The sequence below is a fragment of the Chanos chanos genome, chromosome 1 (assembly GCF_902362185.1).
Source record: "Chanos chanos chromosome 1, fChaCha1.1, whole genome shotgun sequence".
Lineage (NCBI taxonomy): Eukaryota > Metazoa > Chordata > Actinopteri > Gonorynchiformes > Chanidae > Chanos > Chanos chanos.
The window spans coordinates 50,955,474-50,972,330 of record NC_044495.1 but is presented as its reverse complement, the minus strand read 5'-3'; the positions used below and the strand labels follow the sequence as shown (position 1 = coordinate 50,972,330).

General features: G+C 39.7%; 1 protein-coding gene across 2 annotated transcripts in view; it reads right to left on the bottom strand.

Moving 5' to 3' along the window:
* The window catches only part of sema6a (sema domain, transmembrane domain (TM), and cytoplasmic domain, (semaphorin) 6A), a 59,512-nt gene extending 44,377 nt beyond the window's left edge, over positions 1-15,135 (bottom strand). For both annotated transcript variants that reach the window (XM_030768179.1, XM_030768187.1), the window contains exon 1: positions 14,966-15,135. The gene's annotated coding sequence lies outside the window, so the exon portion shown is untranslated. The remainder of the gene's footprint in view (positions 1-14,965) is intronic.
* Positions 15,136-16,857: the final 1,722 nt, after the last annotated feature.

Here is a 16,857-nt window from a genome sequence, read left to right as displayed (position 1 = left end):
ACTAATTTCATGAATTTGCATTTTGTTTTCTTTTGCAGCCTATCAGGTTACAGTGCATGTGTTGGCTCAGTCTTAAGCTGGTGTTGAGTGTTGTTCTCTGATGAGGCAATTACTATAAATATTTACATATGCTTCATGAGGGTCACTAAGCAACAGCTGGATTTCATAGGCCTTTTGGGGACTAAAATGAAATGTCACTATATTAGATGTCCTTGGCTGTAAGATTCTAAGCAACTTGTAATAGAAGTTCTGTGGATGGAAACAGAAGAAACTACATACAGACACAGCCCATAATGCACAAAGGCACTGAGCCATAGCAGCTCCTAAACCTACTGCAACAGTAGCTAATGGGCTGATGTTTCTGTGAATGTGTTTGAACTCAAACTCAAAAGGTTTAAGTTGATGGAAATAATTTCCCATTGTAAAATGGTGGAAGGGATAATATTCACTACAATGTACTGAAAATGCGCTTAATCACATAATCACATAAATGGATTTTTCAAAACCAAAACAAAAAAGAGCAGATAGTTTTTCTTAAGACCATCAGAGACAAAATTAAAATGCCTCTGTTTTACACAGGAATACTTTAAAATGGCTCCGCAAATGACTGGTTAAGTCCTAAGAGTAGGACAGCAATGAGGAATTTGAGAAGTAAACAGAGCTCAGGTATAGTTTCCTCACAGTCACTGGACCTTTAGGTCTCGTCTCGTTCTTCAGCTGTGGTACCTGTAAGACTGTTCCTTTGTAAACCAATTTAATGTTTTAGTTTTAAGTAAGTCTTTCTGTTGAAAATTGGTTGAAACTACTTTGATTCAAATCACGCATACGATAAAGCTGACGTCCTTAAGAGAAGTTAGCCGTTTCAATCTCATTTAGCACTCTGTAAGGAGGCAGATACTAATTACTTAAGAAACATTATCGCCTGAAACATAAAGTCCTTATCTGAGGAAAATCAATCAAGAGTGTGTTAAAGACCCACTAATGTCTATGGGTCCATGTCTCAAGAAAAATAATGGTCTCTCACTGTCACTGTAAGCAGCTGAAGACGTCCTGAACCGAATAATCGAATCTATGTTCCCACCGCAGTACATTCTCCACTTTAGAAAGCCGACAAGATTGATAGATGGATTCTTTATTGAGTTCATTGTCCTTGTGCGGAGGTGAGCTATGTCAACCCTCAAGCGACCTATCCAAACAACTCATCTTGCTCCAAAGCTACAACTAAGAGCACACAAGAAACAACGACCAGTTTATTGTCGCGAGTGAAAGGAGAAAGGGTAAGGAAATAAAAAAAAAAAAAAAAGAAAAAGAAAACTCACACATGGTTGAGTAAGTGGGTCAGAGATAACTTGTTGAGGCCCGGGACTGAGAGGAGTCGCTCCTGCAGTCTCCAATGGGCTCCTCGGCTCTCCTCAGCGAACACATTGTTCGGACGACCTCTCCCCTCAGTGCACCCCTTTTTCAACCGCCACACCACGTGATTTTGACCGAAGGCTTTTGTGAAGAAAGACTCACAAAAAAAAAGGACCCAGTCAGGGCAACCAATTAGCCAAACCACATGGGGTGACATGGTCAATGAATAGAAGGTCCCTACAACAGTCTACACGTATGACTTCCTTGGGTGCTTTCACACGATAAAGTTCCATCTTTATGGTCACGCACTCGCACAATAAAACAGTTTGGAACAGAAGCACCGCTGGCATTGCTAGGAACCGTAGCATTCCTTCAACATCCACAATTAGAGCAAGGTTCAGCAGGCCCTAACAGCAAAATTTATCTCCACATTATCTCTGTCTCCATCATTCAGAGCAGGGGGATTCTAACAGATTAAAAGTGGATTTGCTCATCAACTGCCAAAGTGACAACAACCAAAGTGCACCAGGATGTAAGGCTTCAGTAACTACAAAAAGCCCTGTCTTTTTCTTTAATGTATTTTGGACATGGAGACAAAGCCACAAAAAAGCAGTTTCCACACAACATTCTGACTTGTTAGGGTAACCACACAAGAACCTTGATGAAAACATGAAAGAGTATCCTTTAAGTGTATGTCTTAACAAGCTCAAGCTTTTAAACACTTTTTAAGTAGAGCTGATAATGTTTCAGCCATTTACAACAACGTAACATATGTATGAACACACATTAAAATAAGGAAAATTGAATTTGAAATAAGTATATTCAAGATGAACCAAATGGTGGAGGGCTAATGCCATTTTTTGTCCTAGTACAAATAATAACGGTCCAATAATTTGACAAGCATCTGAGTAACACATTTTATCTTTTGCACCTTGTATTAACTTCTTTAGTAAAACTTCTCTTTAAGCTTGATTCATGGAATTTATGTCACATGCCATGTTTTTCAGGCTTTGCAAAAACCATATAACAGTCACTGATTGGTCAAGATTTTTGTGAGTTATCTTGCTGGTTTCACAATTGTAAACAATATTAACATATGCAAATGTACTTAGTCTGTTGTTAGTTACATGCAAATTGCAGCTAAACTCCAACTTTTACATGTGAAAAAACCATCATATTCCAGTTTGGTATGACTACTCTCTTTACTGGAAAAGAGAACGATTAATCACACTGTCATCATTAGACGCTGTACTGAATCTCCCTATATAAATCTTTTTGGCTTGTGCTGTATCATCTTGATTCAAGACAAACATTGTTACCTATTAGCTCAGACTTGCATCTGCCTTTGGTCTCCGCTATCTGTACAAGCTGGCAGATCACGTTTTATTTATACCACAAACGGTCCAGCGCTCCCATTCCAATCATGTAAACATAATCTTGAGTGAACTGAGCAGCTTTCCACCGGTTCAGCCAGTTTTCCACTCGCTCTCCAGGGATCTGCACCAGCACTCCTGCAGTTACACTTGACAACCGTCTGGTGCCATGCACTGCGCAAATGTGACCTGCAATATCGTTAATCTCTGCACTAATATTAATGGAGTGCCTTAAACAGACAAATAGACACACAGAGAGATGCACACACTCATACATACACACACACACACACGCAGACACTCACAGAGTGACCTTGATCTTTTTGCCCTTTCACCCACACTGACATATGGGCAAGGTTTCAGCTCTAGCTCTTTTTGCTTGTCCTTTAATGTTGCTGGGCAAACACTGAAGCAAACCCTTTCCTTTCCTCTGAATGATGAAAACATGTACGAACTACAGACAGTTGAGTTTCATTAAGAGAATGAATGTTGCTGAATTTCACAAGCCCGTAGAAATACGGAGCAATCTTTCATTAGGTTTCATTTTACTGCTTCTTTATTCATAGGATTTGCTATCCATTTCATTCTTTTTTCCTTGATAGCAGTAGCCTACATCTCCTTTGTAAGCTACTGGTCGTACAGTGCTTTGCTACTGAATCAAACTTAGTTGAAACCCATAGAAATCCCTGTTCTTTCTTTGACTGAGCTGTTAGTTTGAAACTTCAAGAGCTTTGCCTCGGTTCTCATTCAAAAGGCTAACTCCTCAGTGCTTTTCTTCACTCTTGTCTCCAACAGATTAATGATCCAGGGTTAGGCCTTGCAAAGGAAGTTCAACTCTTGCCAATAAGATTGAGCCCAAACCCAAATAGAAGGAGACCTCTCAGTCAGGAAGGCTTGTGAAGGTCTTGCTATCTCAAGTCATCAATGTGTTGTTCCAAACAGTGGTGAGACTAGACAGTCTGTACTTCCTTTGACCATGAGGTCCTTGTGATCTTGGTTTTTTATCTACACAAACCCAACACACACACACACACACAACCACACAATATACACTGACACTAACAAATGAGATGTTCTTCAGCTAACAAATGGCAAATGTAGCAAGGAACCAATTAATTCCTTTATGAGCTCCTTTCGCCTCTTAGGGCTTTGGAAAACATAGAAGCCACATTCACAAACTCCTCTAGCCCTGCAGACGTTAATTTCATCCAAATTCAATCAATTATTCAAATTACCATGATCTAAATGCAACGATGAAAAATCCATTAGGAGGTGCATTTCACTTTTGCCTTATGACAATTTTAATATCCGCGCGAGAGCGGGTCATTTCTCTGTTTATACCCACTTTTGTTTTTCTCTAAAAAATTTAAGCAGCCGCAGTCTGTTCAGTGGAAAACATTCTATTGTACGTAATGATTGTTCTTGACATGCCAGCCATTAAAAAAGGGAGGTTCAGTGTGAATTCAACTTTTGTTATCTGTTTAACTAATAGACAATGGCTTTTATATTAACCAGAAATGTCAGTGAAGCGTACAGACTCTGCTATAATGAAGCCCAATTCTCCTCTCCCGACCCTTTTCCCTTTTTCCTCTATGAAGGGTCAATTAAACCACCTAAATACTACACACACTGTCACATTCCATACAGTGAGAGCACCCAGTGAATGACTACTTTCATTAAAGCAGCCTAGAACAATAAGTTCAGGAACAATTACCATATGAAAACGGCACAGTAATTTATGGCCTATCGACGGATCTGCCTTGGTCTTGAACTGCTAGAGCTCATACCACATCACTTCAGTTGTACAATAAGCGCTTATGTTTACATCTTGAAATTCCCCAGTTCCAATGGAATCTTTGTATAAGCTTTGTCCTGTTATTACAGTGTGACAAGAGCTATGGGTATTGAAGCCACGTTCCCTCATGTCGACACTTTGTTTGATGGGTCTGGAGAAGTCTAATAATTGATACGTACAGGCTAATACTTAAAACTCTCACTGAATGAGATCAGTGGGTAGAGAAGTATTTTTGAAGCATCTGAATGACTATGGACCGTCCCAGTTGACTTAAGAGCTCCATTTCCTCATAAACTTTCTCGCCTCATCAACAAGAAAAATGTCAGTGATGTTGAAGCCTCTGTCAGACTTTAATATGATGCCTGTTTGGCGTTGCCTCAAAAATGTTTGATATGTCGTAATTTCAGAAAAAAAAAAAAAAAGGTAGAGCCATGTTAAAGTATTAGGGCAAGGTCTATCCACATAAATGCTTCAAATAATTACTCAGCCAAGGTTTAGATGATATACATATCATAGTTTTAACCATTTTGAGGTAAACAAACAAGCAACTTAACAATGACACCTTCAATTTTGTGTATATGACAACCCCATTGGAAAAAAGCCTCATAAAAAAAGTTCTAAAACATTTCCTATGTTTTCTCTTCAAAAAAAAAAAGAAAAAAGTTGCATTGATGTGCAGTTTTATGAATAGGACTCAGTGGTCAGCCTCACTGAGGGTCATTCAAATTACCTGTCATTACTCAAATGAAAATCTGCCCTCACTCATTTGTCTTCATCTGCTCATTTGTGACATTGTGGTTAGGAGTTCGGAAATGCGATACAAATCTCTCTGAAGCCCTCTAAATAAGATATATTAAAACAGCAGGCTTTGAAAATTTGGAATAAGAGGCAACAACACCACAGAAACACACTCTGTGACAAAAACACCACAAGGCATACTGAACACTACAAAGTACACGCTGAAACGTATAGCTCTACCTGATAATGCCTCAATAAAACCCTAACATACGTAATGAGTTTCCAAACCCACCCTGCATTTCAAGTTAAGCCTTGATTCCGTAAACATAAGGCCTCCAAGATATCTGAGCGCACTAATGTGAGAAACCTGATCAGTATTACGTCTTAAGAGTCGGACACTCATCCCACCAAATGGTCATCTGACCCTAAGCGCATGTCCGTAGGACATCCGATAGTTCAAGAACCTGAACCGTTAGACACCAGGACCTATGTCATGTGCAGCTGATTTCTCATCACACCTCCTGGACACTCACACACATCAGAGCAACTGTAACCATGGTGTTTAGATTGAGTTTCTACCACCCAAATATCTTTAAGCAGCCCTGACTCACAATGGAATCCAGTGAAGTGACAATATGAATGAGTATGAAAATGAATCAAAATAAATCAGTTTTCACTCTGTACTGCTCTTACATTTTCATATAGCGAGCGCTACAAAAGCCTCATTTCATTGCCTCATCACTATTTTCTTTGCTCAACTGAAATTTAACCACGACAGTAATCGCCTGATTCACAAAATTGCGTCTGAGCCGTTCTTCCAAAACATTCTGGACAGGCACAAACAATTCTTAGTCTGCACAAGCTATGCACCAAGATAGATTTACCACTGGCCTATTTTAGATTGTCCAAATTTCTTTGCTGAAGCTTGGGTCTCAGAGGGACTTTGCAAGAAGCTGCGTGTTAATACAGGACAAACATCATATTAATGGTTTCATTGATTATAATCTAAGTTACCACTCAATAACCTCCAAAATGTAATACAATGCATCTGTGTGAATAAATAACCACTGCTAATAGCTATAAAAAGCCCTTCATAGACAGCTTCAAAAAAATCAATAACCCGAACCACAGCTTTCCATTGAGATCCAGTGTGTTAACCTGGAGAATGGAAGCCTAAGACTGCAGGGGATAATGCTGGGGCCCATGGAGAGCCATGCAATTCATCATCATTTTGTGAGAGAGATACACTGCAGATCGGTCTGTGGATGCAGCAGTGGCATGGGTGGGGGGTGGAAGGGGGGGGGGGGGGTATGCGACCATTACTGTCCCGCAAAACCCAACAGACCAAAGTGATGTGCAATAAAGTAGGAGTCAGCAGATAATTGCACTTGCTCTAGCCTGTCAAACCAACCAAACAATCCTTCAAAATGTCATGCAGATTTCCTTAAATAGAAAGTTATGGATGTGAGCTTCATCAGGGGAAATTGATATGGCTTGGGAGAATGTTTTTTTCCCCCTCAAAGTAAGTTCAGACAGGCTTTCTGAGTTGGTTGTTTTATTTAAAGGAACACTTGATTTAATATTTCCAACAGCCTGGAGGATTAATGGTCTCTTGATGATACGTCCATCACAAAGATCTTTACCTAATAAAACTGTCCCTATGTGAATCTCAGGACTAGGCTGGATTATGCTAAATTCAGCACACCTTCTGAATTTTTTAACCACGATTTTATCGCACTGAGGCAACAATTACCGCGAAAAGGCGCCAACAGTCAGCATAGAGGACATGTCTTATCAGCCAGTGACTATGAAGTCATGTTTGTTTTAGACTCTCTTGCACATTAGGACATGCTGGGGGAATTTAGTTTGGCCTTGGATGACTGCACCTCTGTAGGGGTTTGGGGAGAGCATAAATCCATAGAATCCAGAGGGAGAAGATCAAAGTGTCAGGTAGGGAAATGTTACAGCAACAATAGCAGTGAATCCTGCTTATATGTAGGTCAGTTGTGCAGAGAACAAGAGAATGGTTCATCTGACTAACGTTTCCTCCTTCCTATCAAATTACCTTGCATTAGCTCTTATATACTATACAGCAGCAGAACAAGTGTACAGAAGCCCCAAAATGGCAGACTTTTAAATAATCACTGACATAGTGATGTTTTGAAAAACAACAGAAAGCTAAGATGGATGACAATGGAGAGGAAAACCTTTCTGAGGTCTCTGCCCAGAATGAATGAAATTCTTACTAACCCAAATATACACAAGCAATCTAATGTTTACTTGATATAGTGAGTGAACTGAATTACTGTGGCTTATATGGACACATGTACAGGCAAATGAACCCAATATTTTCTAAAACCATTGATACAGTTTACAGTTGCCCTTGGGTCTCAATGAATCTGATATATTGCCAAGGCTGCCCTGGTTTCATACCATAAAACCCAACGACACACAGCATAAAAGAAACAGCTTAAAAGCAATCAACAATTAAAGAACGAAGTAACCGCAAAACCAAAACAAACAGATTGGAAAAAAAAACCCAAAATGAAACACACACACACACACATCATGAACAAGAACTGAGTGAAGCCATGTATTCCTAAGGCTCTGAGTCACAGTTCCCTGTTAAGGCAGCGGAAACCTTGCCAAAGAATTGAGCATAGGTCCTTGGAGAATGACAATAAGTGCTCCTGTCTCCCCTCTACACACGGTGCTGACTGACAAGCCGTGGTTGAACACTGGGGGCCTTGTGGTTGTGCTTATGTTACCAGGCACACGACGCCACATGGCTGCAATTTGTTCATTAGATATGTAATAAATGTCCACAAAGGACCATTATTGTTTGCCTCTCATTAGCTGAGCTTGAGAGGTGAACCAGCCCACGGACAGAAACTATAGGTGGACGTATGCCAGCAAGAGCTACGGTGAAGTGTTAGTAAAGTTAAACTAATAACACAGTAAGACTGTATTTGGGATTTCTTTTGTGTCAATGTGACTTAAATTCACCATCAACAATTTAAGTTATTTTGAGTCATTCTATATCTGAAATTATTGATTAAAAACATATTTTACCTGTTGAAGAAACATGAAATTCCGTTTGCGTAAAAGTAACAATTCACAAATGAGAAATTTTGACAGAGCAGTCAGTCACCTTTCTCCTAACCTCAAACCTCTCTCACACCTGAGAACACCAACAACCGATGTCACTGAAACTATAACCATGTCACTTCAAAAAGCCATGAAAACACCTCTAACAGCATTGCAAATTAGAATTTCTTTTCCTTTGTTAATCCACAATGTGACTCTTTCTGGAGAAGGTCACAGATGAGAGAACTGCACAGAGTCTAAATCATCTAAGGCTCGCATTTCAGCCCCAACGGCACAGGCAATGACAAGGCTCTTTCTTCTTAATGTAGCCACATGAAAGGCAGAGAGGAAAACCTTATGATTGTAGTGCTGCTGTCATCGCCCTACCGCTCTCCTAAAAATACCCACAGGAACAGTAATACGATGAAACCCAGCAAAGAAAATGACCATTCAAAAAAGGATAACATGGATTATGTATAACACTAAGGCTTCGAGGGTAAACAGATAACTTAATCTAATTTTGTATTTTAGATCAAGTTTTATTTTTGAATCACTTGTGATTGTTGGATTTGGGGGAGGGGGGGGGGGGGTGTATTTCCACTGTCTGCACTGGATATGTTTGTTTATACCAGAAACTTGCTTCTGCCAGCTGTCAAACAACAACTGAATAGTTCAACACACTGAACAAACCCTGGCATACAAATATAAGCTTGTTTTCATTCAGATATCATTGAACAAATACCTTGTGTTAATATGCGAATTGCACAATCAATTCCTAATCAGCAATTATGTTATAAATAACATACTTGAGTATGAACCAGTGCTTTCCACTTTTATCTCACAACTGAATAATCCGCTGCCTCTCCAGGCACTCCTCAATCAGCGTGCCCCCCCCCCCCCCCAAAAAAAAAACAATGAGACAAATATTTAACCCAAACTCAAAGGAAAATCTGAGTGAGATTGTTAAAGCGAGAGGCTTTTTCATGTGGTTCTCAACAAGCTGAACAAAACCACTTAAAACAAAATAATTACACACCAGCGAGGGCTAAACCCGATCCATGCAGAGGGTGTTATACCTCTTCTTTGACACAATCTAAAATCCTCAACCATCTTAGAACCGGAGCCTCTGACAGCATTTTGGACTCGTGAGCAGTATTTGCACATGTGAAACCAATAAACTGAGTAACAACTGGCGTGTTGCAAACATCTTCGCTGGTCCGTGACCGTGTTATTGGTTTTTCACGAGCAAAAGACTCCAGAAAATATGAGACCCCTGGATTCTTTTTAAGGAAGCCTATATAAGATCCATAAAAAGCGGCTGGGGGGAAGTGGATGGGGGGAACCATTGAGCCCATTTAAGTGCGCTCTCCGCTGGAGAGGCTGCAATGAAGCACTGCCCTGCAATCTCCCCGGCCCTTCTCCAGGCACCCTAACACTGTCTAAGGCCCTGAAACTATGGCAACGGAATAAGAAAGCAGTCTCCATGATTAATAGATGAGAAATGCTGTGCCAATCTCGGTAGGCCCAGGGATGGGACAGATGTACTCCCGTCCCTTCGAGCCAGCACCTCACACAGACGCGCGCGCTCGCGCACACACACACACACACACACACACACACAAACACACACACACACACACACGCCGACGGCATGGTTACCATCTCCGTGATGCACGCAACACGCACCCCCTCACCAGAATGTCACAAAAAAACTCTCTCCCAGAACCTGTGAAAAATTAAAAAAAAAAAGTCTCATTGAAAGTACTAGCCAAGCTTTCACACATCACTCAGATCACCAAGTGACTGCGCAAATGAACTTGAAGCTCTTATGTTAATTCACTTAGGTATTGTCTATAGAGATACTTTAGACATTTTTATGACTGAATCTACACTGTGACCAGCACCACAAACTTGTATGGAGTATGACCCTCCCCCCACCCCCCCAAAAAAAACACCATTATGTGTCTGACTCAAGTGTATCTGTCTCAAGTCAGCATATCACTTCTGGCAACTGGGGTTCTCAGAAACTGGTACACTTATGTTCATTTGCAGACTACCAGAGTAGGGGCCTCTACTGAATTCAGAATGACAGGACATCTTTGAAATGACAGAATGCCCTTAAAATGACACCATGACAGAAGAGAGGGGTCATAGATTCATAGAGGGTTAGGATCTGTACCAAAATCTATTCAAATCAGTGTCTGACATTTAATTTATGATAATGTAACCTATGAATATACATATGTACACACCTATGAATATATATATGTATATATATATATATATATATACACACACACACACATACATACATACATACATACACACACACACACACACACACACACATACATACATACATATATATTTTTTTCCCCCACACGCACTGAGAGAGAGAGCGAGAGAGAGAGAGCATTGAATACTGAGTTTTGCTTGACATTTTGATATTTTGAAGACAGTATATACATAAAATCTCTTGCCAGCAGGATAGGGGCTTTATCATACTAAAATCACCTTGTGTTATCAAAATATCAAAATGTCAACTCAAATGCTCAGCAAATACAGATATGCTGCCACCAAGTTACAGTCACACGGACTTCACAAAGAAGACAAGTACATCAGGTTGGAAATGCACATAACCCAGAAGTCATTTTTCCTCCTTTTTCTGAAGCTGACATGAAGTATGCTCTGAATCACAGTCAAGCACGTCTTTCAGGAGAATAACATACACGTGTTTTATAGACCACACAACAAAGGGTAATTTAAAAAAAAAAAGAAAAAGAAAAAAAAGGCAATCCAAGTCACTGCCGTTAGGATCACACCTCATAATAAGCATAAGAATCCAGAGCCCATGCTTGCTGAGAACATCGCCGTGCTATTGATTTGAAGCATGGCTAAGGCTAAGCTCTGTGAATATGCCATGTTTCTGTTGGGGGATGGTGTGAAAAAAAGCGGGTGGGCTGCGGGTGTTAACAGTGTCAGAGTGCAATGCCATCTGGCAGCAGTGATGCTGGAAAGATGATCATTTATGGTTTACAGGGAAACATGCAGTTGAAACTAGGATGGAGTGACAGCTTAGTTTTTATTTCCCAATACGGTACAGGGTAAAGGTATAGAGCACCGAATTGTTGTCTCTATTGAATACCAGTGCTACGTTGTTTAATCGTTGCTTGGTTGTAATCACTGGGTATTTCGACCACATTGTAGTTGTGATCTGTTTAAGGTTTATTTTGCCTTTGGGTCGTCATCACGAACAGCGCTAAAAATATTCAATAAATCATTCCTTCCAACACTCCCTCTGTACACCAGTAAATGGAAATCTAATGATAAGTCTAAGTGAGGCTTGAAAATCTATTGGTCTCTTATTGGCAGCGTGTTTGAACCAACAATTTATGCTTGCCCTGCTTATCATAACAGAATACAATTCATAGCCACTCATCAATTATTCAGACTGAGCAAATCTGTCCTTGACAGGGAAAATGTAAATACACCCACAGCCAGAGTGATTCAAGCCCACCAGTGTGACAAATCTCCATCAGTCACACACAATGCCAGCCTCATTGCTATTGTCAAGTGCTAGAGATCAAATACCTTGCAGAACATTGCTCCAGATAAAGATACCACATGGTGTGCTGCTGTTTTGTGCTCTCTGTAACATTCTGAGAGGTAGTCATCCGCACAATACAGCAAATTTTCTCTAAAGCACGCCTGTATACCAATAGAAAAATTGGTCACATTCAGAGGTTTGTGTTCTGTGACCATGTGAAATCTGAGGCACAAAATATGATACTAAAATCCATCATGATCCCTTGTAATAGCTTGTTTTTCTCTCTGCTTGTCGAAATTAGTGACACATGGTCTGTCTTAGTTCAGCAAATGTATTTTAAACAAAATATGTTTTTGAAATATGGTAGATTATTCCACAATTGTAAATATGGAACAGATTTTGTTGTTTTGTCAATCCTATTGTTTCACATTTTCCATAAAAAAAAAACATCACTGCTTAGAGCCTGTGGTCGTCTTCCACAAGGAAAAGGAAACCTAAACAAATTCTCCAAAATACATTTGTCTCTAAAAAAAAAAAAAAATTACGACGCAGGCATAATCATCACACACATTTTCATTACTACAAACATGAACTACCACACATCCATAAGTTACTGACTGTACTGACAAATAAGATATACTGAATACATGTGAGCCTCATCCATGTAAATGTGAAATGATGTGACATCCTTTGAAAATGTGAAACATAACTTGAGTTGTACGAGCTGCAGATACCAATTTGGCTCACTGGTAGGAGGGATACAACACAATTGCATCCGTACAGCGGGGCACAACCAATCAATCCACAGCATGAATCGATATGTGAAAAAGCAAAAATACCCATGCGCTCTGATGAAAAAGCACTGTCAATAGTAATTGGCACCTCGCATGATAGACACAGAACTAAATAATAGAAAGTCTAGCATCTTATTTATAGAGACTGCACTGGTGCTGTGAATGTATCACAAATCAGCAGCCTTTCGGTAGATGCATTATGTGAAGTGTCAAACCAGACAGAAGATCCGGACACTGACTATTCATACTCTGGCCCTCTAACACAATAGTTCAGTTCAGCAGTACATACTAAAATCACTGATGTAAACTGTTGCTTCCCGGATCAGAAAACAAGGTGAGAATATCATTTTATTTCACAAAGGTGCATAAAGGGATGCCATTCATTCATGGTTAGCTGCTAAGCATTAGGACCCTCCCATTCAATGTGGTAGGCTACACGGGAGTGGTCTTAGGTTAGCCTCTCTGTTTATTCCCTCTTAAATAAGCCAAAGAACATTTCTACACAGCTTTCCGTGCAAAAAATAAATAAATCAATTCATTTTTTTTTAAATAAAAAAATCATAGCAATGAAAGATCTCAATGAAGTATTCTTATTATAATGAAAACTTTGAGATTCTTTGGAACAAGCGTGCATCTGGACATCTTTGGAATCTTGGCGAGCTGATCCTCATGGCAACAAGCCAGAAAAAAAAAAGACAGGTTGGAAAAATTCTAAGCAGTGATCTGAAGGAGTGCCATGAAACGTGCGCTTCCGTCAAATTGCACCTTCAGTATTTTTCAACAGAGCATCAGTAATTGTTCTGTGCATTTATAGATGTCTCGTGCTTTGGCAAGCTTCTGTCATGCTGTTCACTTTGCAGAAACAGATGCCGCTCTATTGTTGTGGTCAGCCTCTCACAGCCAGAATAGTCTCATTCAATAGCAATTATATAGCTGAGAGTGGCGGGACAAGGGTGGTCACCCTATGTAACCTCTAGGGTCAAGCAGAGAATTCGACAGGTGACCGACCACCTCGTTCCCCTCTGCTGAGAACCATTCACCACGTCTGCATTTAGTTTGATCTTGGAGGAACCAGTTTGGTACGCCAGAGCATCAGCTAAGCAAGCCTGATTCAAACACATAACTGAAATATATATTTACTATATACCATGACTTGAAAGAAAGTAACTTCGATTTTTAAATTTTGAACTTTTGTGTTTGTGTGTGTGTGTGATATACATACATACATACATACATACATACATATAGGCCTATATAGATATAGATCTAGATCTAGATCTAAATAGGCTTTTTGTGTTTTTATTTTAACCCTTTTCAGCTTTCTATTTTTCAGACTTACTCCTTGCTGTCACAAAGTAGCCTAAAACAGACAAAGTCTATTACGTGACAAAAAAACTTTTTATTTTTCGGAGAAATCGCCACAGATTTGAAAAGTATTTCACTGCGGTCACCAAGAGAGAAACAAGCTGCCACTCTCCACGATGTCAACCAAGTTATACCAAAACCGTGAGAAGCGCTAGTTGACGGGGCGAGTCGCCGTTGTACAAAATCTGGGGTTATTCACAACGCCACAGTTAATTATACCGACTTCATTTATTTGTATAGCTTTAGAAAAAGATAATAAGTTGGGCATCGGTTCATTCTATATTTTAGTTTAACCTATATCTTATCCATATAAGAGCAAATAAGATTGCCGGCGGAGACCAGATAAAACAACGAACATACGACTGTACCAACTGAAAAAGATCAGAACAAATAAGCCTACAAAGCATGCAAAGCATCACTTAAAAACAATTAAATCATAAAACAAAATGAAAAATAACACATCCGCCGAGTGCAGTTTGACAGAAACACTGACTGTTTTAAGCTACATAGCCAACGCATTTAGACTTTATACCGCATCATTAGTATGCCCCAGCTATTTCTTTCAGACAGACAATATTAATATGTCAGAAATTCAACTTTATATGCGAAAAATGCACTGCCACAGAAGTTTTACAAGTGTGACGTCAGCTTAGCCTATTGCTTCAATAGAAGTGCACTTGTCCATAATCTCTGGCACCTACGGTCACGTCTACTGCCACATGCAAAGTAAACTGATAACAAAACAAATACTGTTTAAACTAAGTAACATTTGGAAATTATATCGTTTGTCTAACTGTCGGAAGTGTCAGTTTGTTCTCTAAAATTTGCTCAAAGAGTAATAGTTTAAATGTAAGAATAACAATCCGAAATGTGTGCCACTTCTCAAGACAGTGGGTGCTTTATCATTACATACCGTGCAAGCACACCTCTCTTCAAATCGGAATATCCATTGAAAATCCAGTTGAGGTTCGATGGTATTCAAAAAATCCGTGAAAATACTTGAACGGATCCAAACTGACGTCCAAGAACTAACAACAATGGAGTGGTCCGAACCATTCGCGGCAACAGAACACGGCTCCTCCACAAAAGCGGCTGGTCATCCTATTTGGGGATGAAGCCTTCTTACTAGTACACAGCTACCCCAGCTGTCACTCGCTACACATTGGGAGGAGCTAAACTAGACTGGAGCGTGGTGATGTGGAATAGGATCTTTTGTTTCACGGGGTGCTGGAAGGAGAAAACGTTAGCCTGCTTGTTCGGGGAAATTCTGCAATTTACTGATGTAATTTTTAGCTTTAGTTTTAAAAACATTCTGGCTTTAAATACGCTCGCTTGGTTTTAGGATTCTTTGTGTTTTCACTGAAAGTGGTAAAAAAAAATCTGAATTCACGCACCAAGCCATATCAGGTTATAAATGAATAAGAACCCTCATTGCCATGCAATTTCACCCCCCAATAAGACAGAGACAGAGCGAGGGCGAGGCGCGAGGCCTCCCGGTCTTTGTCTGTGGGAAAACCACTCCGGTGGTCCCGTCATCTCCAGGCACAGGCTTTATAAACGCCCCTCAGTACGATCACCATAATAGCCAATGAGTTTAAAGAATAAACAGAACATCAAATGCCTTCGAACTCATTTGCTTTACTCGTTGCTACAATGCAAGCCTGTCTCAAAGATTTTCAGTGTACAACTATCAGTTTACTCAAATAGTTGCTTACTCATTGGGAACCGTTTGAGAGATGTGGTGAGGTGCTACTCAAGTTCAATAACACTACCCATCTACCCCCTTGTGAAATTATCTCACCATCTGAGTCCACACCAATCAATGCTGATTGTGTAACAGTATTATTCAATTCCTTTGCCACATTCAGTATAATCGCAAAACAGGGTTTGACCCATCTACTCCACATCTAGGGTAGATAACATATTGCCAGAAACCAACAACTGTCTTTAATATTAACAGGTACACTTAGTCTCAAAGTGCCCTTGTGTGTTTGTGTTTGTCTCTCTCTCTCTCTCTCTCTCTCTCTCTCTCTCTCTCTCTGTGTGTGTGTGTGTGTTTCTTCTGTCATGGAAAATATAGCAGAACTGACAAGCAATGACAGTATTTTCAACACATTTTCCATCTACAGAATCTTGTGAAGGTTTTTGCCATTAGTGGAAACTTTGGAGACATGTATCAAATATCAGTAAATCCCATCTGTGTGTGTGAAAAGGGATCATTGCATGAAATGGTGTCACACTATTCATCCCTCCATTTCAGTGGCTCAAAATGGGATGTTCCACACAACGTAATTGGTCTCTCAGAGTGTGTCAATATATCACTTTTCCCTTATGGCTGCATTGCATGTTCTTTGTTTATTTCTGTGTCACACAATTTTTGACTCTATATGAGACTTGAAACATAATACATTTATTGTGATTTCCATAATGAGGCACTAGTCTGTAAACTGACTTCGACCAGAGGATAAAATTGCACTCAAATAATTGCCCAGATTGATTAAACTGCATTACCAGGGAATGGCTTCTGTTCATTTTTACTTTTGATCATTGTACGTACCACAATGTGGTAACTTTTCTCCAAATCAATTAATCACTCAATAATCAATCAATTACAATCCTCTCTGGATTTGCAACACACTGCCACATGCATTAATGAAAGATCTATCTTCATTATGCTATAAATGAAAAGGTCTAGAGTTCATTTAACTCATAGTTGATATTCTGAATTAGCTTTGTTCATCCCAGCATATTTAAATGAAAATTTTCCCAAGAGTTCCTTGACTTCAAGATTGCTCATAAAGTTTA